At 38.3% G+C, this 24,436-nt stretch overlaps 1 protein-coding gene across 7 annotated transcripts in view; it reads left to right on the top strand.

Moving 5' to 3' along the window:
• The window catches only part of LOC144576666 (uncharacterized), a 489,614-nt gene that overhangs the window by 430,221 nt on the left and 34,957 nt on the right, over positions 1–24,436 (top strand). For all 7 annotated transcript variants that reach the window (XR_013518956.1, XR_013518957.1, XR_013518958.1 and 4 more), the window contains 2 exons: positions 7,177–7,306; positions 9,408–9,536. The gene's annotated coding sequence lies outside the window, so the exon portion shown is untranslated. The remainder of the gene's footprint in view (positions 1–7,176; positions 7,307–9,407; positions 9,537–24,436) is intronic.

Raw genomic sequence — 24,436 nt, forward strand, 5'->3', positions numbered from 1 at the left:
TAGTAGGAAACATCACACCAGAGTGTCCACTTCAATTACTCGCTTACATACTGCTTTCCTGGTTGCTAGTGATCTGAAGCAAATGTCACCAGGTGGAAAAGAGGAGTGTTCCAGTGAGACTAAGTGAGCAGGCCAGCTCTACCACCTCTCTTCACACAGGAATCTATGAGGTGGCCAGCAGAGGAATCTGTTATTATGTAATGATTTTGGAACAATTTTCTCCATGTTTTTCTTTGCTTTTAGAAAATGTTTACTTTGGCTTTTTCTGCCAAAAATTGCATCTAGTGTCCTTAACAACCCATGCTTTACGGAAACCCTTACACTGTTTGGCAGTAGATCTTACTCACTATCAATTCATTGGTATTCCCCATCCTAAAAATAATAGATTTCTGATTTAAAGGGGTGAGTAGCCTCTTCCAATTCTCATTAAAATACAATTGTAAGTGTATGTAAATTAAGATATAGAAATAGCAAAATATGTAAATTTAGGATAAACTAAAATTGGAAAATAATGTAATCAAAGAAAAATTATAGTATTTATATTGCAAATGGAGCCAGATGGGGAAGACACTCCCTATTCCATTTCTATTCACAGATGCAGAGACCTAAAACCTGGACAACCAAAGCAATAAGCAATTCTTTTTTTTTTTTTTTTTTTTGAGAGGGAGTCTGGCTCTGTCACCAGGCTGGAGTGCAGTGGTCCAATCTCAGCTAACCACAATTTCTGACTTCCTGGTTCAAGTGATTCTCCTGCCTCAGCCTCCCAAGCAACTGGAATTACAGGCATGTGTCACCATGCCCAGCTAATCTTTGTATTTTGAGTAGATACAGGGTTTCACCATATTGGCCAGGATGATCTTGAACTTCAGACCTCAGGTGATCCACCTGCCTCAGCCTCCCAAAGTACTGGGATTACAGGCATAAGTCATCACACCTGGCCCAGAAATAAGCAATTCTTCTATGGCATTATGTTTACAATGCTTACTTTATTCACATGGAGAAATTGTGAGTGATTTTGATATTTTTCCAATTTTTATTCTTTACTTTGTAATTTTTTAGTCTAAATAGCTTTTAAAAGAGAATGTATAATTTATGCAAGTTATATATAGTCTTTCTATTTTATATTTTCAAATATTTTTAATATATTCATGAATTATCATATAATTAGGGAACAAGGTATAGTCTTTAAAAGACAGTGCTTTAGAGGACTTAGAAGAAATTGGTTTTGTTACTTCTTATTTTAAGTCAGATTTGCAATATTTTCTTCCCTACTTGGTATGTTTTATCATTGATGTGAAGATTATCCATTTTTTTTAATGAAGAAAGTTAATTTATATAGTGGATTTTATTTGGCAAGCAGAGAAACAATATAGCTGTCTGGGTTCTTGTCCGAAATGGAGGGTATGTTTGGATGATCTGTCTTAAACTGTAACTTGGTTAGTATGCAGAACAGCCATGAAATAGCTAGATTGCCTTAATGCCAAAACTGAGGGTGATTTTTAAAAAACAAATAATTCTAATAATGTAGAGAGAAATATTGAAATGGGCTGTGTCATTGGTAAACTTTCTTTGGATGCAGGGGGAGATGTGGCTTATTCTAGGATATAGGAATCATTATCAAAAACTACAACTGAAATGTGATAAGAGACCCTTGTAACTGCAAATTTGGATGCACCCATTTTAAATGTATTTTTCAATATTTTTGATATTATTGTTATTACTGTTATTATTAAACCATCATTTATATACATTAAAATGTACAGATCTTAACTGTTTAGCTGTAACTAGCATTCAAATGAAGACATGGAACATGTTGATCACCCAGAAAATTCATTCAGGCTTCTTCCCAGATAATTTGGTTTCTTTCCAGTTTAGAGCTTCTATGCGTATAGAGGCTGTTTTTGTATATTGTGGTGAACATAAGCACTCATTTCTGTTGGGCATATGTCTAGGAGTGTGATTGCTAGGTTGTAGGATATGTGTATGTTAAGATTTAGTAAGTACTTTAAAATATTTTTTCATTGCGGTTGGACCAATTTGCACTCCTCTAGCTAGGCAAGAAAGTCACAGTTGCTACATATACTTGCCAGCACTTTATTGTTCATATTTTTAATTTTACCTAAATTAAAACCATGATGGGTTCCCATACATGTGTAAAGATGATTCATGATTTGAGTCTTTTTTCATGTTTATTGGGCATTTTTCTACCCTCTATAATGAAAAGCCTGTTTATCACAGTGTGTTTTAAATGTTCATTTTCTTACCTACAATTATGCCCTAACAATTGGTCTCTGATTTACCTAAAGGTGAGTAATGCTTTTAATAGGTCTTTCTATTTCTAATGCTTAGCGCACTGCTCTAGCACACTGCAGATTCTTAAAAATATTGATTTGAATGAAATGAGGATAATTATTAAATAGCTCCTCCTATGTGCCAGATGCTTTTCATGTATTTCTCAGTTAACCCCACACCAACTTCATTTGCAGATGAAGAACTTGAGGTTTAGAGAGTTTTAGGTACTTGCCACGGTCACAGAGGTACAAATTGGCTTGCATTGCTGTAGTCTGAAACCAAGATTTTTGGATTCAAAAAAAATGTTTTTTTCTTTGTTCCTTCCATTCACCAAATGGCTTTAAATTAAAAAGAGCCTTCCATTGTATTCATTCTGTACACATTTTCTGAGCAGGATGGCAGAGGATACTGTGCTCTCCAATATCCATGTCTCTCTTGTTCTCTGGGCATGCAGCTAAACTACATTTCCCAGGACGCTTTAAGTTAGATTGCATCTATTATGGCAATGGAATGTGATGGAGAATTATATACCATTTCTAGATCTCACCCACAAAAATCTTCCACATGAAACCTTCCACTTACTGCTCCTGTGAAACATTTGGAGTCTACATACTGAACATGGAGTTGTCATAATATATAAGAAGTCTGGGTCCCTGAGTGACTGTGTGAAACAGAAAATTTCATCCCACTCCCACACCCACCTCCTGCTATCACAATGATTTTAAATGAGTGAACATTAAGTTCTCATTGTGGTAGACAACAGAGGTCTCAGGGTTTGTTAGAGCACTTCAGCCTCCTACATTTTTCTCTAGGTTTTGGTGTAGAGAGGAACAGCTATTAGCCTGGGAAACTTCAGTTTGATAAACAAATGCAGTTGATCCTTGAACAATGAGAGGCTTAGTGGTGCTGGTCCCTGAACAGTCAAAAATCTGAGTATATATCTTGACTCTCCAAAAACTTAACAACTAGTAGCCTAATGTCAACCAGAACCTTTACTGATAACATGAACAGTCAATTAATACATAATTTTTATGCTATGTGTAGTATATACTGTATTCTTGCAATAACATATGTAGAGAAAATATAATTTTATTAAGAAAATTACAAGGAAGAGAAAATACGTTTACTACCTATTAAGTGGAAGTAGATCATTATAAAGATCTTCATCCGTATCATTTTCACATTGAGTGGGCTGAGGAGAGAAAGAGGAGAGATTGGTCTTGCTGATTTGGGGGTAGCAGAGGCAGGCTTGATCAAGGAGGTAGAAGGTGAGGCAGAAGAGTCAGGAACACAGTGTAAATTTTATTGAAAATAAATCCATATGTAAGTGACCTGTGCTGTCCAAATCTGTGTTGTGTAAGGGTAAACTGTAATTCTAACACAATATGACAAATGTTATAAAGCTACAGATGGAGTTCTATGGCAAATGATGGAGGCAGAACAATTCTGTCTTACAAACTTGTAGAATATCTATCTCACTGAGAGGATCATATTTTTATGTGGATCCTGAAAGATCAAATCAAAGTGATTCACCTTTTGGGTTATAGAAACAGTATGAAGAAATGCATGGAATAATCAATGCATGGTGCACTTTCTCCTGGAGATTCATGAAGTTCTAGGTAGCTGGGGTACAGCTCTTAGAAGGAACATGATTACAGAGAAGTCCAATAAAACAGACTGGTGGCTGAAATTGAATATGCTATAAGAAGGAATTGAATTTGGTCTTATGATCAATGGGGAGTCATCTCTTACCAATTGTAGGGAGAAGAAATTAGAAGCTGGAAAATCATTCAAAGGTATTGCAATTATCCAGGTGAAAAATAATGAAGATCAGAACTAAGACACTGTAAATAGGAATTAAGAAGTGGTAGTCTTAAAATTAATACTGTTGTGGATGAAAAAGGAATAACATTTAGACTATTCCTTTTGTTGACTGTCTCCCACTATCAAAAAAGTGTTACATAAATCAAGTCCAGATGAATCTTTGATATTTCCAGGTCTCATTCTAGAATCTATGTTTCCAACTTCTCAGAACTTCTAGAAGCCTGTCTGCACACAAAATATACTTATCAATAACATTTATCAATGACAAAGGTAAGTTTTGATTCTGGAATTATTAATTTCTTACATGCCTTCCCCCATGTAAAGCACTTTTCTGCTTTACGTGGAAGACAAACATTTTAATTCCACAACAGTTATTGAACTTCTATTGTGTTCTCATATAGCAATAAATACTGATGATAAAGAGGAGTATAACCTTTTACCTCAGCCTTTATGAAATTCCTGGTCTAGTAAAGGTAGAGAGAAGGACAAGATTGCAGCACCAAATGGCTACAATGCAGTCTAAGGGAACTGTCGAAATCAGGTGTAAGAGGGTTCACCATGCTAAGAGGGTTCAAAAGAGTGATGTTAAAGGATTGGGCATGTTTGGTATTAGTCATGGTTTTGTGCAGACCACACACCATGTGATATGGGTTTTCATGATGAAGACACTGGTGATGAGATGATTATGATAATGATGATGATGATGAAGGAGGACAAGTTCCTTTTAGCATTTATAGTTTTATCAGCTACTGCTGACCTGTCTGTGGACAAGTGGCCAGGCAGGCCATTCATCCACATTCATGCCTAGTTTCCTGCATTAATAACTCAAACCACTGATTATGTAATAATAATGATGATAACTGTTAAGCAAAGAGTCAATTTCCAGTTTGTTTTGTATCTTCAGGGGATTAAAGGCAGTTTTATAAAACCTCCCTTAAATCTATAAAATAAAGCAAATACACGGAAATTTATCACCAAGGATTAAAAAAGCTCATGTCAGGACCAGGGTAGAAGACACCCAGAAGCTTAGCAAAAAGAATGAAAGAGTAGTTTATTTACATTTGCTCCTGGAAATGTGCATACAAACAGAATCATGAGTGGAGGGGAAAGAGTAGACCATTGTATGAAGAGGAAAGGTAGGGGAAAAAAGTACAAAACAAGATTTTAACTTGGTTTTTGGAGAATTAAATAGGGTTGATTCCAGAAACAACATAAAGTAAGTTTCCCAAAGGGGGAAAATGTTGGCAGGAAATCAGAATCCCAGTTTTAGAACTCAATTATTATTCTTGCAACTAAAACAAACAAAAAAAAATTCTAAATTTTTTAACCTAAAAATGAATTTTGCAAATAATGTGATAGATGCATTCATTTATTCTCTAAGGACATATTGATAGTCTCTTATAGACCAGATCTCATGCTAGGTATTAGTAGAAAAAGTGCCAAGACAGTGTTGTCTCCCTCAAGGAGTTTCCAGGCACACAGAACGACTCCCAGGGAAATAAAAACGACCAATACCATGGTGGTGATTATTGTGGGGCCATGTGCAAAGCTGCTAAGAAGGAATGGAGAGATGAAGTCTTGGTCTGCCTGGGACAATGTGAAAAGATTTCCCCGAGAAGAAACAATCTTTAGCTGGGATAAGCAATATGAGTAGGAATTAGGTAGGAGAAAAAAAATGGAGATAGGCATTAAAGAAAAAGAGAAAAAAATGAGAAACTGATCATGCATCAGTAATAATTATTGCAGGTAAAAATCACTGATGAGTCTTAAATTCATTGGGTAAAAGCTTAAAAAAAACAAAATTTACATATCCTCGAAGTATCTCCTCCAAGGTGTGATTGACTACAAAGGCAAAGACGATTTTACGGAAGTAAAATCTGGCAGACACAACCTTCTCATGGATGGAAATTAGCATTGCCAGTAATAAGACATTTCAACATTATGAGCTTTGTGACATGATGCACGGAAAAAGCCACAACATCATTTTGTGGTGTTTAAGCATAACGTTACTTTAATCCCAAGAAAACATGAGACACATCACACCTGAGGAACATTTAGCATAACAACTGATCATTACTCTTCAAGAGTGTCAAGGTCAGGGAAGAGAAGGAAAAACTAAGGAACTTTTACAGACTTGGGGGAGACTAGGAGGAAATAACTAAAATGCAAGGTGGGATTCTGGATATGATACAGAACCAGAAAAAAGCTAGTGGAAAAAAGGATGGAATTTGAACAAGGTCTTTAGTTAATAGTATTTCCTCACGTAAATTTCTTTACTTGATAAATGAACTATTGTTATGTAAGATGGGACGGGAAGAGGAGTGAGGAATATATAGAAAATCTCTATAACATGTCTTCAACTTTTCCGTAAGCCTAAGATTGGCTCAAAAAAAAAAAAAAAAGGAAAAAGGACATGTTGGTTTAAGATAATGCAGTGTACATATGGCAGATACATTGATAAGTCCAAGTGTTGGACATTTCTGGGAAATGGAGTAAGCCAAGCCCTTCCTAAGGACTTTGGGCTTAATCCTATAGATAAGAGCAGGCTATTGAGGAAGTTCAGCAGCAGAGCACCCCATTTGTGGTTTATCAACAACCTTTTGGTGACAGTGTGGACAAGAAGATAGAAACAATGGAGTTGTGCACACTTTCAAGTAGCTATAGGCTCAGGGAGAGAAGTTAAGGGCTAGTCACAGAGGGGGTGAAACAGAACGACAGAAGTCTACAACAGTCTTTTGAAAGATTAGTCATCATTCCCTTGCAATATAACTGGGGAGATAGAGGCAGCAAACCACATTGCCATGTATGTACCTATGCAACAATTCTGCATAATCTACACACGTACCCCAGAACCTAAAGTACAATATAAATAAATAAATAAATAAAAATTAACTATGAGTGTTTCCTAGGCCTGTATTATATATGACTGTTTCCCAGGCTGTTTTTTGTAGTCACCACCTGTATACCCATGTGTGTAGTCTACATTGTTGCGCATTTTATCCTGATTATAAATTTACTCATTCTCTGTTTTTTTTTAATGCACTCCTTCTTCACTTTCAGCATGAAGTTTGGAGTTATTACCTGAAGATCACCTATACCTCACAAGAATAAGTCACATGTCTTTCTGTGGATCATGCAAACAGACGCAATCAGACAATGCATTTTTTTCCTGCCTCAAAACATGCTCCAGGTAGGCATCAAGAAACAAAGACAAAGAATTTTCACTCTTTTTCTGTGCTGAAATTGCCAATCCATTCAGCAGATCAAGACAGCCAGGGCTGAGAATCAAGGAAGTTTTTAGTCAGGAGTACCAATGAAAGAGAGAGAGAAAGAAAAGGAAAGCAAGAGAAAGAGAGAAGAGGCTAGGCGCAGTGGCTCACGCCTGTAATCTTAGCATTTTGGGAGGCCAAGGTGGGTGGATCATCTGAGGTTAGGAGTTTGGGACTAGTCTGGCCACCATGTTGAAACCCCGTCTCTACTAAAAATACAAAAAAAAAATTAGCCAGGAGTGGTGGTGCGTGCCTGTGTTCCCAGCTACCTGGGAAGCTGAGGCAGGAAAATCATTGGAACCCAGGAGAGGGAAGCTGCAATGAGCTGAGATCACGCCACTGCACTCCAGCCTGGGCCACAAAGGGTGACTCTGTCTCAAAAAAAAAAAGGAAAAAGATAAAAGGAAGGAAAGAAGGGAAGAAAGAGAGTCAGAAGGAAGGAAAGAAAAAAGAGGTAGAGAAGAAAGGAAGAAAGAAAAGGGAAAGAAGAAAGGAAGGAAAGAAAGAAATGAAGAAAAAAGAAAGCCAAGGAAGGAAGGAAGGAAGGAAGGCTGGCTGGCTCAATGCCTAAGTTGAGATGAGGAAGAAGAAAATGAAGGAGTGGCATTTGTAACCAGAGGGCAGGGCATAGCCTGGCGACAGGGAAAGAGGCATTGAAGAGAGGAGCATATAGTGCTTGAATCTAGCTACCTGGAATGTACCTTTGCTCCCACCAACTGATGTAAAAGAACATGATTAATGTAGCCACATCTAGCAAGTCTGGTGTTCAGGACATCAAAACTCTTGGCTTATTGTGTGGCCCTGATATGGGAGTGGTGGGATGGTGGGAGATAAGTCCAATAACAGCAACACTCCAGACAGAGATGGGGATATGTATTTGTTTTAGGGGAGTTGTTATCAAGATATTATGGAAGCTTCTCATTCTTTCTCTGAGTTTAAATTTATTCATTCATTCTTTAAAACAATGGGAATAATTCAGAAAATTTAAGAGAAATTTTAGACAGGTTTTCATTAAAGTACTTTTATTTTCTACTCAAAATGACATTAATAATCAGGCATGACCCACACTGATTTCTCAACTTGCTGTGAGTGAGTCTTTTGAGCCTTATTTATTTAGTTATTTATTTAATATTGGTGTATAGATTCAAAATCTGTTCTTTTTTAGAAGAAGGAAACAAAAAATATTTTTCTGTTGTTAAGCTGTTGCTTATGCCTCTTCCTTCTTGAGGGGACTCATTCTCTGTTATACTCAAGACTATTAGCAGAAATAGTAACTATACATCATTTTATTTCTCATTTGAGTGTAAGAGGTAGGCTCTCTCCTTTCTGTTCCACAGGTTTTACAAAGTAAAAAGCAGGCAAATTTCACAGGACATACTGTAAGATGTAAAAACCAGAGAACATGCTACGTTCGCCTTCCTGTTCCTTGCTATAAATCATGCACTGGAGTGTGCCATGCTGTTGTAGTGACGGTACTCTCAGTCCCTTATACTGATATGGGGCTGTGGTCAAGCAGAATTGCTCACGGGACATGTGACATGGTTCCAAAGATAAAAACTCATCTATTTCACAATTTTTCCCTGAGCCAACCCTGAGTCTATGGAAAAGTCCTAAGAGCAGTGTGGTGGTGGCTCTGTCTCCATCATAGCTCCACTAGTCAGGACTATAGATGCATAGCACCATCATTACCCGATTCACAGACTCCCCACCAGTGGAGTGAGTGGCTGCTGTCAGGATGCAGAGGTTGCCTATGGGCATGGGTGGGATTTCATAACAATTACAAAAAAACTAGTTTTCAGTCAACCTCCATGAAATATGATGCACTATATATTAAAAACATTACTTACCACTGAATAATTTATCCATGACCTTTTGGAATATGAAGAATTATCTTGTTGTATATTATCACAGTAAATCATCTCTCTCTTCTGTTTAATGGCAGACATCTTTAATATGCCCATGAGGTTCTACTTTAAATATTCAACCTAATATAGAATGTCTGTATACACATATCTTTTGCAGATGAAGTGAGCTTCTTTTGCCTTGGAGATCCTGGGCTTTAGATTGAGAGATGGCTGGGCAGTGTGAAATGTTGAAAGCTTTGTTTATGATTTGACCTCTTCACATTGAACTAGGAAGCTAAGCTAAGAGGTGAGTAGGTTGTCTTAAATTTGTCTAGGCAAAACAGGCAAAACCTAGACTCAAACTGAATTTTCTGGCTTCTCTGTCCAGTACTCTATTCCGCACAGTGATGAAAAGCGGGGTTTAGAAGCAACTGTTGTCCAGCAAACCAAGACAGGAAAAGGATGAGAGGAAGAAATTCATGACATATATAGTGAATGATGTTGCCTAATACTGTGCTGCTAGGAGGTTAATTATTTGATTCTGTGGAGAATAAAGAGGTCTACCTGAAATCCTAACAAAAGATATGTGCGTACAGGCATTCTATATTAGGCTGAATATTTAAAGTAGATCCTCATAGGCATATTAAAAATGTTTTCTATTAAACAAAAGAGAGAGATGATTTAGTATGATGATTTATGACAAGATAATTCTTCATATTCCAAAGGGTCATGGATAAATTATGTGTACTAGCATTGGGACATTTATTTTTTAAGAAAATATTTATTAAATCCCTATAGCATGCTAGGCATTACTATCAATGTTGTCTAGGGATATGGGGCACTAGGGTGGGTACGTCCCTTCCCTGTCTCACTGTTTCTACAGGAAGGGGAATATCAGTAAATATATCACACTTGGCCTCCACACTCACATCTTCCCAGGCTGGGAGTGGAGGTGTCAGTGACTTACCATGCGTAAGTTTCAAATATAAATTTGGCATAACTCTTCCCCTTGTTCATTTCCTTCTTTTTGGAACCTACCTGTTCAGCTCTTGGTCATGTGTTAAGCTGAGCAGTAAATTTTCTGTTCTAATGGGGGTCAGTGTGTGATTTCTCATCACTGTTTGTGATCAGAACAGTCAATCCGTCTAACATGAAGGCTCCACATTATGAAACCCAGTTTGTCTCACATCTATGTGAAGTTTCCTATCAGTTATATTGGTAAGGAAGTGGTTTGAAGTCAGGCAGAGGGGTGCTAGGTCTACAAACAGCATATGGGCTATCACATTGCAGGACCCTTGTCATGGGTGTAGGAGCAGTGCAGTCACACAGTCACATAGGGCCTCTGACTTGATGTAGGCCACATTTCCATTATTCAGTAACCCCCAAAAAATATATAGTGGATATTGCCAATGTTTTTAGCCCAATGGAGGATACTTCTGGTACCAACTGCATGGATAAATCTTTACTCAAATTCAGCTTGAACGGGTATCAGAAGATCATTTTAGATATAGCAGATAGAATATTTGTCACTTTTAAGCTTTAAGGTGGCTTGGATCTATACATAGAACTCTGGTAAGGTTTTAGTATTAAAATGTATTGGATTGTATTGGCTCTGTTACTCCAAATTCAATTCAACATTTGGGAATGTGGAAAAAACTCCCTAGTCCTGGGGCTTATTAAATGCCTCAAGAATCACCCTTCTCCTACACACACATACACACACACACAAACACACACACACACACACATTGATTTTGAAACTTTTTCTGTATTTTATTGTATTTGAAGAGCACAAGTTAGAAATTTTGGTCCTCAGGGCCCCCATTGCAAGTTTCAGAAACGCAAAACCCATTTCTGTTCACAGATACTGGTTCAACTGAAAGTCAGGTATGGGAAGGGAGAAACTTCCTCTAGGAGGCAGCTATTTTAGTCCTAATCAATTCCATGGCAAGGGGCTTTGTTAATAGACACAGAGGAGGCATAGGAGTAAGAATGCCAGCCGGCATGTGAGTGAGCACATATGCTTCCAGAAACACCCATGCTCAATACAGGACAGGTGACAAGATCACAGGGATCAAAGGAAAAGTGGAAATTAGGGAGGTTTAAATGCACTTAATGGAAAAGAATGCTACTTCAAGAAAGACCTGATGATTGGACTACCACCCCTGCATATTTGTAAACTCTAGAAGACGCAATGTAATGTCAAACAGCCCTTTTCTAGAATGGGAGACAGAATCCCTAAGTGAAATTTCCTCTCAGATAAGATAAATGTACATTGCCCAATTTAACTTTTGTTAAAAAAAATCTCCTAACTGAGTTTAAATTTACAGTTGATCATCTTTTTAAACAGAGATGGCCTGATTGGTACATTTGGAACAGAAATCAGAATTGTCTTCATCTACCCACATTTTTTCAGATACCTTCAAATCTTTGCTATAGTCTTTGAAAGCTCTAAGTTCTGAGTCTCTTTATCTGAGATGAGGTCTGGAGGAGTGGGAATTCCCTTTGTTTCTGCATGTTTAAGAAGGTTTGCAGCAACACTAGAATAATCTTTTGTGTTTTAAAAAAAATGCCAGATGTTGGTGAAGGGGAGGACGGCAGCAAATCACACTGCCACGTGTGTACCTATGCAACTATCTTGCATGTTCTGCACATGTACTCCAAAACCTAAAATGCAATAAAAAAAAATCTTTGGACGCATTAAAAAGTGAGGCACAGACAGATTTTGTGTTGAACTAATTCAGTTCCTGAGGTTCAGAGAAATGGCCTGTAATCTAATGATGGATAACACTGGCTGTAGTTTTTACAGGAAGCCAGGAATTGAAGATATCTTAAGCAAAGATGGAGTAGAACACTAAAAGGACTTCACTGTCCTTGGCTTTACATAGTCCAAAATATTTTATTTTGGACTTCAATTACTTTGAATTTTGATGTATCTAAACCTGAATTTTCAAGGGGATCTAATCTGTGGACCTTATTTTCTCCCAAGGAATTTGGCCCTGGAAAGAAGTTTATAGTCAACTATTTGGAATTTTATTGTTGTGTTAATTTTTAGTTTCTTGTTGATTTATATTTGGCAATGTGCTGAGAAATAAGTAGGTAATACAGGTACCTACTTTTACAAGATTGTTATAGATTGAATAAGTTAATGTAAAATGCCTAGAAAAATACTATATCAAACTTTTCCATTAGTCTTTTATCTATCGATTTGTTCAAAATTTGGGGAGTGGTGATGAGAGAAGTTATTGGGGTCTTCCATGAACTCCAACAATCAGTACTAGTTATGGACACACAACAGTGTTATGATTCTGGCTTCAGTCTAATGGTGGAGGCAGATGAGTAAACTGATAATTGTAGTACATGATGTGATATATTATAACAAAATGTTATATGCTGTGGAAACTTGGAGATGGGAGCAGCTGACAATTCAAATGTGACTGTAGCTGTGCAGAAGACTAGTCCAAGACAAACTGTGAATCTGAGCCCAATATTTTTGAGCCCTACAGCTGAATCTTCCTATTACTGCTCCCCACCATTTGTCTGCCACATAATGACCCATGTCCTGTCACTCTCTGATGGCTGCCCTCCTAGAGTTGTTTCTTCCAATATTTAGTTCCATATTCAATAGCAGATTGGCACAACAGCTGCCTGAATCACCCATCCATATGAGCTGCCGCACCATCAGCTGAGGATTGAAAACATCACTGGATACAGAAAAAGGAGGAGAAAAATTAAGTTTTCAGAAAGGAAAGGACCTTGTATACTAGATGAGATTTCAAGATTCAGGGAAGAGAAACTAGCTCAGGACAATTAAACAGAAAAGAAATTTCTTACACATATTTAGCAAATCACAGAACAGTCAAAAGAAACTTGGAGGCTAAGTGTTCAGAGCATTGCCTTTAAACCACACTGTGAAACTGGTCTGCTAAGAAAACTGCATGCTCACTAGATAATACAATCTGTACCACCATCACTTGTGCATCAAGAACTCACTGCTTCTGAAGGCACTATTGCTTCCTTCACAATGCCCCTTTGACATAAGAAAGCACCTTTTCAACTTCTGCAGCTACTGCAGCCTTCAAATGCTGAATACTTTGATAATCTTGGCAACAAAAACAAAATAGATTATGTGCAATTCTTTCTTCCTCACACAGCTTGCTTTCTATCATATTTTGCAAAATGCATTCACTTTGTGGAGTCTAGGTAACATGCCTGAATTCAAGCTGCAAGGAAGCTGGCAAAGCCATTTCTATGGCTTCTTTCTTGAAGTGGTGCTGGGAAAGCCTCAGGCAATCAGGAAACATGGCAAGTGTCTATATACTAATGATAACATTGGAGGAGGACTGAAACTCTTTAAAAACTTGACTAAATAATAATTGATATCACAAAATATCTTATAAGGTACAATCAGAAAACATGACAAATGTCTATATACTGATGATAACATTAGTTATCGTTATTAATATCACAAAATATCTTATGTTTCAGATTAACAGAGAGGTTTTGCTATGATCTGAATGTTTGTGTTCCCCAAAAATTCCTATACTGAAACCTAATCACCAACATGATATATTAGGAGGTGAAGCCCTTGGAAGGTGATTAGATTAGGCGATGGGCTTAATGCTCCTATACAAGAGGCTCCAGAGAGCACCCTTACCCCTTTCACCATGTGAGAACACAGAAAGAAGGTGCCATCTATAAACCAGAAAGCAAACCCTCACCAGACACTGCATCTGCTGGCTCCTTGATCTTGGACTTCCCAGTCTCCAGAACTGTGAGAAATACATTTTTGTTTTTCATAAGACACCCAGTTTCTGACCTTTTGTTATAGCAGTTCCAATGAACTAAGACATAAAACAGTTTTTCTTTTTTATTTTACATGAAAGTTTGGAGCCAGAACTCAGAAAAAACATGCAAGTCCACTATGAGATTCCTTTATTCCCCAAACAGAGCTCTGCTTCTCTTTTCAGTGCTGAATATATATGAAAAGCAATTTCTTTTTCTTTTCTTTTTTTTTTTTCTTCGATACGGAGTCTTGCTTTGTCACCCAGGGTGGAGTACAGTGGCACCATCTTGGCTCATTGCAGCCTCTTCCTCCTGGGTTCAATTCCCCTGCCTCAGCCTCCCTTGTAGTTGGGACTGTAGGCCCGCACCAACAAACTTGAATAATTTTTGTATTTTAGTAGAGATGGGATTTTGCCATGTTTGCCAGGCTGATGTCCAACTCAAGTGATCTGCCTGCCTCAGCCTCCCAAAGTGCTGAAATTACATGTGTGAACCACCATGCCCAGCCCACAAAGCAGATTAGTTTGAAGATGCATCTAGTTATTAGTGTACTTGGGTAGCACCCTTGGTATTAACATTTAACTATGTGCCACAGTAAAGGCTCCCTCCTTTTCCGGAATGGACAATATCAAGGACTCTTATTCAATAAATGGTGTCAAATATTGTTTGATAGTCAAAGCCTTCTAAAATCTGGACTAAATTACCACTTCATCTTCTGCTACATTTTCTTTCTCACCAGATGCCACAACCACACTGGACATTACAGGCTTTGCCCAAATATATTATTCTATTTGTTCCTCTCAGTTTTATAAATTCAGTTCTTAATACCAAATATGCTTTCAAGTCCTGGCTGTGCAATGTCATAGATAAGATATATTGGTCAAGCTGTCTTCCCTAAAATAAAAACAGTAATATTATCAAGTAATTACACAGAAAATATTAGCCATTGTTATTATCTTTGCCTTTTCCTTTACTTCTCTCACTGTTGAAGTTCTACTTAACCTCCAAGTCAAAATGAAATACAAATGCTCACAAAAAATAAACTTCCCACTAAACCTTCCACCCTCAATACCATGATGCTTTGTTTTCCACTTATTGCACCAGTACAGTTTCACAGACTGTGTTGCATTATAGTCATATATTCACTGTTCACACTGCCATCACCTCCGTTGTGACCTTCTTTCTAGAAATCAGAGTTGGTTTCATCTGTGTGTTTCCCACACAAAAATACGTTGCTTATATGGAGCAGAATTTCAGCAAATATTTGTTGGTTTGAGCTAAATGGTGATTCTTATTTTGTCTCACGCTCCTTCCCTTTGTTAATTAAAAAGAGAGAGGTGAAAGGATTTTAGTAAAATAGGGAGTTATTCCATTATATAACTTATTTATTTTTGTAAAAGTTTTCTGGAACCACATTGCAAACTTCTTAGGTATATGCTACACTTGAGTTGAATGCAGCACCAAAAGCAGTCGTTTTCAATCTCTTGAAAGATTGCTGAGGGATGCTGGTTGTATTAATCTGTTCTCAAACTGCTAATAAAGACATACTGGAGACTGGGTAATTTAAAAAGGAAAGAGGTTTAATTGACTCACATTTCCACATGGGTGGGGAGGCCTCACAATCATAGCTGAAGATGAGTGAGGAGCAAAGTCATGTCTTACATGGGGGCAGGCAAGAGAGCTTTGTGTAGGGGAACTCCCTTTATAAAACCATCAGATCTCTTGAGACTTATTCATCATCATGAGAACAGCATGAGGAAAAACCTGCCCCATGATTCAGTTGCCTCCCACCAGGTCCCTCCCAGGACATGTGTGTATTATGGGAGTTATAAGTCAGGATGAGATTTGGGTGAGGACACAGCCAAACCATATTATTGCTCTAATGAAAAACTGCAGTCCTGGACATTATCAGCCAGATTCTTCAGCGACAATTTTTGGTTATAAAAACCAATTGGCCATAGAAGCTGCAACAAAAGGATTAGAAAGGCAGCTTCTCCATCTTTTGACAGGGAAATCATGGGAAGGGGATAGCTAACACTTTTCCAAACTTCCTCTAAGGTATTGATCTAGTTTTATTTTAATTTGGAGAAATAAAGTGTGTCATCAAACTTATATCCTGAACTTTCACATTTTTGACAATGCTTTACTGTGAAGGCAGTAAAGCAGGTGTTTCTATATACACAGATAAGGTCTGGGGAAGACTGTGAAGCTGCAGTGGGAACATATATAGCAGTATCAAACATAAGCATAGTGATTTAACCTATTTGCAGATAATGTCAGCCTTATTTCGGAAAAAGTTCTAGTTACTATTTAGTCTTCCATTGTCTTTAAGGATCTTTTTGAGGGAAGGTATCAGAATGTTTGAGTTAGAGGGAACTTGGAAATTGTATAACACTTTCACATGATATAGAGGTACCTTGAAGCCAATGCAGAAGTGAGACCTGAAATGATCACATGGAGTATGCAGCACCAGTGAGACTGGAATCAGATCTGTTTCTGAGCCACTCGGTCCTGATCAAAAGCTACTTAGAGTAACTACTCAAAGACAGAATTCTTTGCTTTCTTCCTAAGCATCAGGCATACTTTATTTTAAGCTGTCTCCTTTGCAGAATTACTACTTTGCAAATATTAGCAGCTATGTTGGAAAACAACACAATTTCAGTGTTCATTATATGAAAGGAGAAGGGAAGCTTTGCAAATATTTTCTATATGTAACTAATCCTAACTATGGGGCTAATTACTTTCCTGTTACCTTCTTCCTCAATGTTAGTCTGAAAATATATGCTGTTGAAAAACTTGTTCTGACCAGTCCATTTTTTTTTTTCAAATAGCAACACTTTTCTTTGCATCTCTTTAACTTTGGGCATCTGCAGGTCCTGCTTTGGCTTCATTCCTAATTACTATATTATTAGCTTTATTTTCATCTGTTCTTGGCCATTTAGCCTATGTGGACTTGTTTTCTCTGCCCTACTAATTAGGAGTTGAGCAGTGGGATAGCCAAAACAAGTCTGCCCAGATTCAAGATATGACCTCATTCAGTATCAATTTTCTCAGTTCAACAAACTAGGGCTTCTTACATTTTGAGGCATGTCCTTTCAATCCTAATCCACTATTTAATAAAGTTCCCAAATTAACAACCATGGGTCCATATGGCTTATCCAAGAGAGCCCTGTGAGCTCCTGTTAATCCAATCTCAGTGGCAGAGCCTGGACTTGGGCTGCTTCCTGAGAAGCTATATCTAGTTTCAAGCTGCTGTGTTTGGCAGCTTCACTTGGAAAAAATTTACTAATAACCCAGAATGTAGTTTTCTCTGGGTGCCCCTGAGTGTGTGCAGGGTTTACATACCACAAGAGAGAGTGAAACTGTTAGTAAAAGTTGAGCTTTGCTCAACTAAATAGAAGATAGAAGACTCCCACTGGATGATCCGTCCAGCAGAAAAGAAACTTAGACTCCTTGACTTGTTCCCATTATATCTGAAAAGTCCTAATTAATACTCTTCAGTGCTCTGCATTTCCAACCACTTATGAATTACAGTGGAACAGGGAGAACAGGGCCTATGAAGGGCCTCCACATGATTGAATGCTCTTCTGTTGCTGTCTTGAAACTCTGAAAGCTGTAATCTTTGAATGTATGTTCTGAATATGCAACCTTGAAGCATGTGATTGAACAAAGGATACATATGGAAAAGAGGTAAATGCTTTCCTCTGTAATGGCACTGTTGTCCAGCTCTTTGAATAAGGCTCTCCCATTTTCATCACTGTCCTGAGTAAGAATGAGGCATATATCACAGAGTCCCTACTTCAGCATTGCCATTTGTATGCACATATGGCCCTGTAACCTCTGTCGTGGCTTGCATCCTACTCACACATTACCTCAATGACTCAGATTCCCTTTTGCTCTGCTTCACTGGTAGTTATCTAAAACTATTTATCTAGCACTACTCTGTACCAAACGCCATACCTAGCGCTTAACCCACATCAGTCATGGAATCACCATGGTGGCTCTCTAGGATCAGTGTTCTCATTGTTTCTCTTTTACAGGTCAGGTAATTGGAATTTAGGTTAATAACTTGTCAGAGTCACATGGTAAGTGTTCAAGTGAGGATTTGAATCTTAACAGATTAAAGCCAGAACTGACACCCTAGAAAAATGAATACAGGTAAAAACAACATTTTTTAAAATGCCCAGCTCAGGAACATAATCTGAATATTACACTCTTAGTAATCCATCCTATGATTTCATCAGTAATCTTTTAACCTTTTATTGATTTATTTCCACTTTCTAAAAAAAGTGTCTTCATTTTACAGAATTGGCTCTATGCTGTTTCACATGAAGTGACAGCGATATGATGGGTGGTGAAATATATCCTTTCAGTAAACAACAACAACAAAAGTTTCTTCAATATAGTAGTATATTAGATTGTGATCTGCTAAAACTCATCTTAATGAGGCATCCGTGAGGGAATGACAGCTGTGATAATTGTCATAATAATAACTGTCTACTTACCGTCTGCTTGCTCTCATTTCATTTTCATTATATAAATAAGGAGTATCTGAGTAACCAGCTGTTCTGCTTAAGGTCCTTAGGTCAAAATTGCAGTTTCATTCACTTTTTGTTATTTTTATTTTCCAATCTCTTTTTCTGTCTCTCTTTCTCAATCTGAAACTAGGTTTAGAAAAATGTGTGTGGTACAGGTGACGAGTTCAAAATCTGTAGGTTTCCATTTCTAGAACCTAATTCCAAAAAAGGACATGTGGCTTCCATACCAATCCTGCAAATGTTTCCAAAAACTTCTCTTTATGTAACTCACCCTTTAAGCCCAAGAACAATCCAAAAGCCTTGCTGCAAGGCACCCTCTCCCTCAGCTGCCACGTGGGTCATTACAAATCCTGATCTTAGATATTTCGGTCTGAAAAGAGGGAGAGCAGTTCACTTACATGTCGTTCCTCATCTTCTTCTACGGCTACTAAGCCAAAATAACAAGGCTACACATTTTACAGTGTTTTTCCCCAAATTCATGTGCTCAAGCTCTAACCCAGAGTAAGTCAGAATGTGACTACATTTGGATATAGGGCCTTTAAAGAGGTAAATTAAAATGAGAGCATTTGGGTGTGCCTTATTCCAATAGGACTGGTGCTTTTAGAAGAAAAGGAGATTCAGCACACAGACACGCCAGGATGTGCACGCACAGACGGACGACCATGTGAAAAGGCAGCAAGAGGACAGCCATCTGGATGCCAGGGAGAGGGGCCTCAGATGAAACCCACCCTGTTGTCATCTTGATCTTGAACTTGCAGCCTCCAGAACTGTTAGAAAATAAATTTCTGTTCTTAAACTACCCTGTCTGGGGTATTACTGTATTATGTTACAGCAGTCCTAGCTAATACAGGATTCCTCTCATTATCAAGCAAACACATTCTTAAACCGCTCACCTAGTTCTCTGTCCCTTCCAGCCATTGTCTGAACCCTTCTTCACAGTCAAATTTGTAAATCATTTATGTAGTCATCCTTGATGTTTTTCCATCACTCATTCTTAACACCCAATTTATTAGTAAATTATATCAGCTTTAGCTTTAAAATAGTTCCAGAATGTTTTTCTTTTTAACCATTTGGCCACTACCATGGTTCAAGTTTCTATTATCTCTCTTTTTTTTTTTGAGACGGAGTTTTGCTCTTATTACCCAGGCTGGAGTGCAATGGCGCGATCTCGGCTCACTGCAACCTCTGCCTCCTGGATTCAGGCAATTCTCCTGCCTCAGCCTCCTGAGTAGCGGGGATTACAGGCACGTGCCACCATGCCCAGCTAATTTTTTGTATTTTTAGTAGAGATGGGGTTTCACCATGTTGACCGGGTTGGGTCTCGATCTCTCGACCTTGTGATCCACCTGCCTCGGCCTCCCAAAGTGCTGGGATTACAGGCTTGAGCCACCGCGCCCAGCTGATCTCTTACCCGGACCACAACAATAGCCACCAGTGGCTCTCCCTGTTGCCCTGTCCACCCTGCAGCAGCTTCTGATAAAAACCTCCCAATTACCTTGCATCTCAGAGGAAAAGACTGTATTTGGAAAAAGATTTCCAAATCCTGACATGATCTACCCTACCACCCCTTCACTATCCTGACTTCACCTACTACTTCTTTTTACTTCATGCATTACACTCAAGCTACGCTGAGTGTTCATTGCTGTTTCTTATCAATGCTATTCATGCAGCTGCTTCAGATTTTTAATATGTACTGCTTCTTCTGCCTGGAATGTAGTATTCACTGCTATTTTCGTGGTGCATGCTCTCTTTCTCTCTCTCTCTCTCTCATTATCTATAGGTCCGTGCTCCAACTCCTCCTCACAAGAGAGGACTTCTCTGACCTCCCTAGATAAGATAACAACCATATCCACTTAGCAATCCTTTAAGTCCCTTTAAGTCTTGCTTAATGTTACACATTATTCTTTCTAGCTCACATATTGTGTATTTTTGTGTATGTATATTGTCTGTCTTCCCTCTATAACAGAAGTAACTGCTCAGTTCCAGCATTGGTAGCAGTGCCTGGAATGTAGTAGGTCTCAATAACTCTTTTTCAAAAAATAGTTCTACTTTGTTATTTCTCCTTTATTCTCATATTTATTTCAAATTCGTTTTTCCTCTTGTCTTCTGAATTTTCTCTTATCAGGGTATTCAGTGATCTCTGTTTTGCTAAACCTTCAACCAACTTTACCTCTCAGATGGCTTTGACAGAATAAAAACTACCCCCCTATTGAATCATTCTCTCTTCCCAGCTTCTGTGAACGGTGGCCATAGGCCACCCCTTAGTCTCCTCATTTCCTCCTCCTTTATGCAGCCCTGAAGCTGTGCAGTTCTTCAGAGATCTCACCAGAGTCCTCCTCTCTTCTCACACTTCAGTTTCTCTCCAGGTAATCTCATGGTCTCCCATGCCTTTAAATACCATGGGATGTTAAAGTCAGGAAACTTATTTTCTGGCCCAGCATTATCTTCTGAGCTTTAGGCCGATGCTGTCATTAGGAATCTAGGTGTGATGTGTGGTAACTAAGTGCCATACCTACTTGTCCTTGAGTGTTACTTCCCTCAGAATACATTTGATTGCTTAACTTGGAAAGTTGGGAGTCTCTTCCCTTTTCCTTACTTTCCATATTCAACTCACTAGCAAGTCCTGTCCATTCCACTGTTGAACTGTATCTTGTGTGTGCTGCCCTCTCTTCATCTTCTTCATCACACCCAAACCACCATCATTTCCTGCCTGGATCACTGCAATACCCATCTAAATGGTGTTTCTGCTACTACTTTTGTCTTCTTTTAATCTGTTCTCTATGAAGTCACCAGTATGATCATATGATCATGCTACATTCTTGCTTAAAACACTTCAAATGACCCTCACTGCAATTAGGTTTTTAATTCCATCATTATCTGGCCTCTAGCTGTTTCTTTTGCATGACATCTCACATCTCCTGCTCCCACTCATCACCCTAAACATGTTTGAAATCATAAATAACTCTTATTTATTGAGCAACTGCTATGTACATTGTGGTAGTTATTTAACCTATTTACTGTATCATTTTCAAATTATGCAAAATGAGGATTAATGTCCCTAAATTTTAAATGAGAAAACTGAATTCCAAGGAAATTAATCATGGAATTGAAATCATATTTGTTAAATGAACGAATAAATTAATGAATGAATTTGCCCAAGACCACATAGCTGGACATTGCAGATTCTGTTCACCATACAGGTTATTGAGATGATACATAGGCCAATTTTTCAAAACTTAAAGTACCAAAATATAAATTCTAAACTCATATTACAGTTTGAAGTTTGTGTTACCCTGTATTATAGAGGCATTCTTGCTGGGTGGGAAATAGACAACTAAAAGGTTGAGTTCTCAACATGAAAGAGCTTATTTTTTTCACTAGGCAGGCAGGGCTTACATACATTAGAACTCATAGAGAACAATATAACATGGCATTTAAAAATCCATGAGAGAACAACTGGAAAAAGTCCTCTTTTGCATGCTTGAGGAAGGACCTAAATAAAGGGGGCCCCAAACAATCAACACTATCAACTAAGTCAACCAATGGAGTTACACATTGTAGACAGTCTCTGACATACAAGGTAAAAGCCCCTAGAACTTAACCCTGAGCACATAACCCACAAGAGTTATGTACCAAATAGTACGTAACAAATGAGGTCTCCACTGGCAATATGTCCACCCCACTTCTACAACTGCCCACTCCATTAACCTCTATATCCTTAAACCTGATGTATTATCTTTCTTCTCACCACCTAACACCATCTATTTATCTGCTTGTCATCTGCTTGTTGTGTCTCTGGTCTGTAACAGGGGCTAGCACTTGGCAATTGCTGAAGAAATAATGTGTTACCTGCATGAATCATGAACCAATAGGTTGAACTGAGTCCAGTCCTTAACTGGAGGACTCAGAGATTAGGATAGTCACTGCAACAATTATGTATTCTACTGTTACATCTCTTGACTGCAAAATACTGCCTAATTTTTTGCTCCCAGTTTTCAGGATGAGTTTCCCTTCCCTCTTTCCACATCTTATAATAGGGAAAGCTGCAGCCCATCCATGCATTGTCCCCAGAGAATATAACAAGAGGCATAGGCCAGGCCCTTTTTAAAGACCCTCTGAGAGCTTCCCTGGGCATCTGTCTGCCGTCTCAGTGGCCTCACTTCCTTTGCTGCTGGCTCCAACCCAGAGGATCACTAGCTCATCTCCAAATGTGCTATTTGTGAGGATTCATCCAGATACAGCTCTCCAGAACCCAAGAGGCCCCACACTGGCTCCATTCAACTGTGACAATGTGCCCAAAAGCTGCTGCAGGTTTCACTAAATTATGGAGCAAATGTCAGACTTCCCTCACATTATCAGACACACATCTTACAAGGCCTCTTTATTGGGTTTTTATGTCTTGAGGGGGTCTTAATAGGATGAAAGGGAGGCTTGCTAGGTGCAAATGACTGCCGTTCGACTATTTAAAGGCACATTTAATTAAACTGGATTCATTGCCTGCATGGGGCAAGTTAAATGAAAACTAAATAGATGGAGTATGATTACATATTATTAAGAAGAGAGACAGCTCTGGAGACCAAATTCTTTTAACACAACATTAAGCTGAGCTCATTTCATATGCACAGTTTAGCACCGGCCTATAAGGAGAACGTGTTTTGAGAAAATCAGCAGAATGGTTATGAGCTCTAAACAGCTTTTAATAAAATGCAATGTTTCAGGGAAGGAGCAGCTTCTAAGCTTCACTTAAATATGCTAATTAAAGAAAATGAAGTTTCCCACTGCTTCCAGGTTCCCTTTGTGTTCCCTCTATTTTTTATGTTCGTCTCACCCAGGCTACTTTGTACCTTGTTTTGTAAACTCCCAGAAATGCTCCAGGTTTCTTATTAAAAAGATATCAGTACTCACTGTGAGTTGGGAGGAGAAGAAAATAAACCCAAGTCTGCCAAATTGCTGACTTTATTCCAGTTGGCTCTGGGTGTCTGGGTGTCCGGGTGTCTGGGTGTCCATAGACTGAAATAATCCTCAACTTCTAGCTGGAATCAAGACTATTTTCACAGATGGACCTCATTCAGTTTAGCAATAATAACAAAAGTAGTTTTCATCTGTTGAGTCTTTGTACTGAGACATGTGCTTTACAGACATCACCTAATTTGTTTCTGACCACCACCCCGGAAGATAGGTATTGATATCCCATTCTACAGAAACTGAAAGGACAAGGCTATTTGCACAGGGTTACACAGTCAGTGGTGTTGCTGGGATTTAAACTCAGGTCTGACAAGCTCCAAAATCCCCGCTCCCTCACTGGCAACAGTATCTGCCCTGATCCCATCCAGGGAATCACATCTCCAGGTAGGGGGTCGTATTTCAAAAGCATAAATAAAGTAAATAATCAATAAAGTAAACAAATTAGTCAATAGTCAATAAAATAAAGTAAGTAAATAAAATTAAAATAGTCAATAAAATAAAGTAAAGTAGTCAACATAATTTTATATCACAAAAGAGGAGAAAAAAACTTACAATGACTTTCAAAGAATGAACCCTTTTAAAGTCATCTTTGTGGCTGATATTCCACAGATTAAAAAAAAAGTTGAAAGCTAATTGATCTGATTTATCCATCCCCAAGTTACAATCTTCTGCATAGCCTCTCCATTCCTCTTTCTTCTGATAGCAACATCTTGGTGCTACTGTGGAATTAGCTCTCCCCCACATTTGGTTCATGTGACCTAAGCTGTATTTATCCAACCCTTTAGTTTCATGAGTTGGCACATGCCCCTGGGCAATAGGTCCCAGATTGCTTCACAACACCCATTCCAAGATCACAAGCCCCGATACTTTTGTCTAGAGCTACTGAGAGAGAGAGAGAGAGAGAGAGAGAGATCCTCTC

Source organism: Callithrix jacchus, chromosome 6 (assembly GCF_049354715.1).
Source record: "Callithrix jacchus isolate 240 chromosome 6, calJac240_pri, whole genome shotgun sequence".
NCBI lineage: Eukaryota > Metazoa > Chordata > Mammalia > Primates > Cebidae > Callithrix > Callithrix jacchus.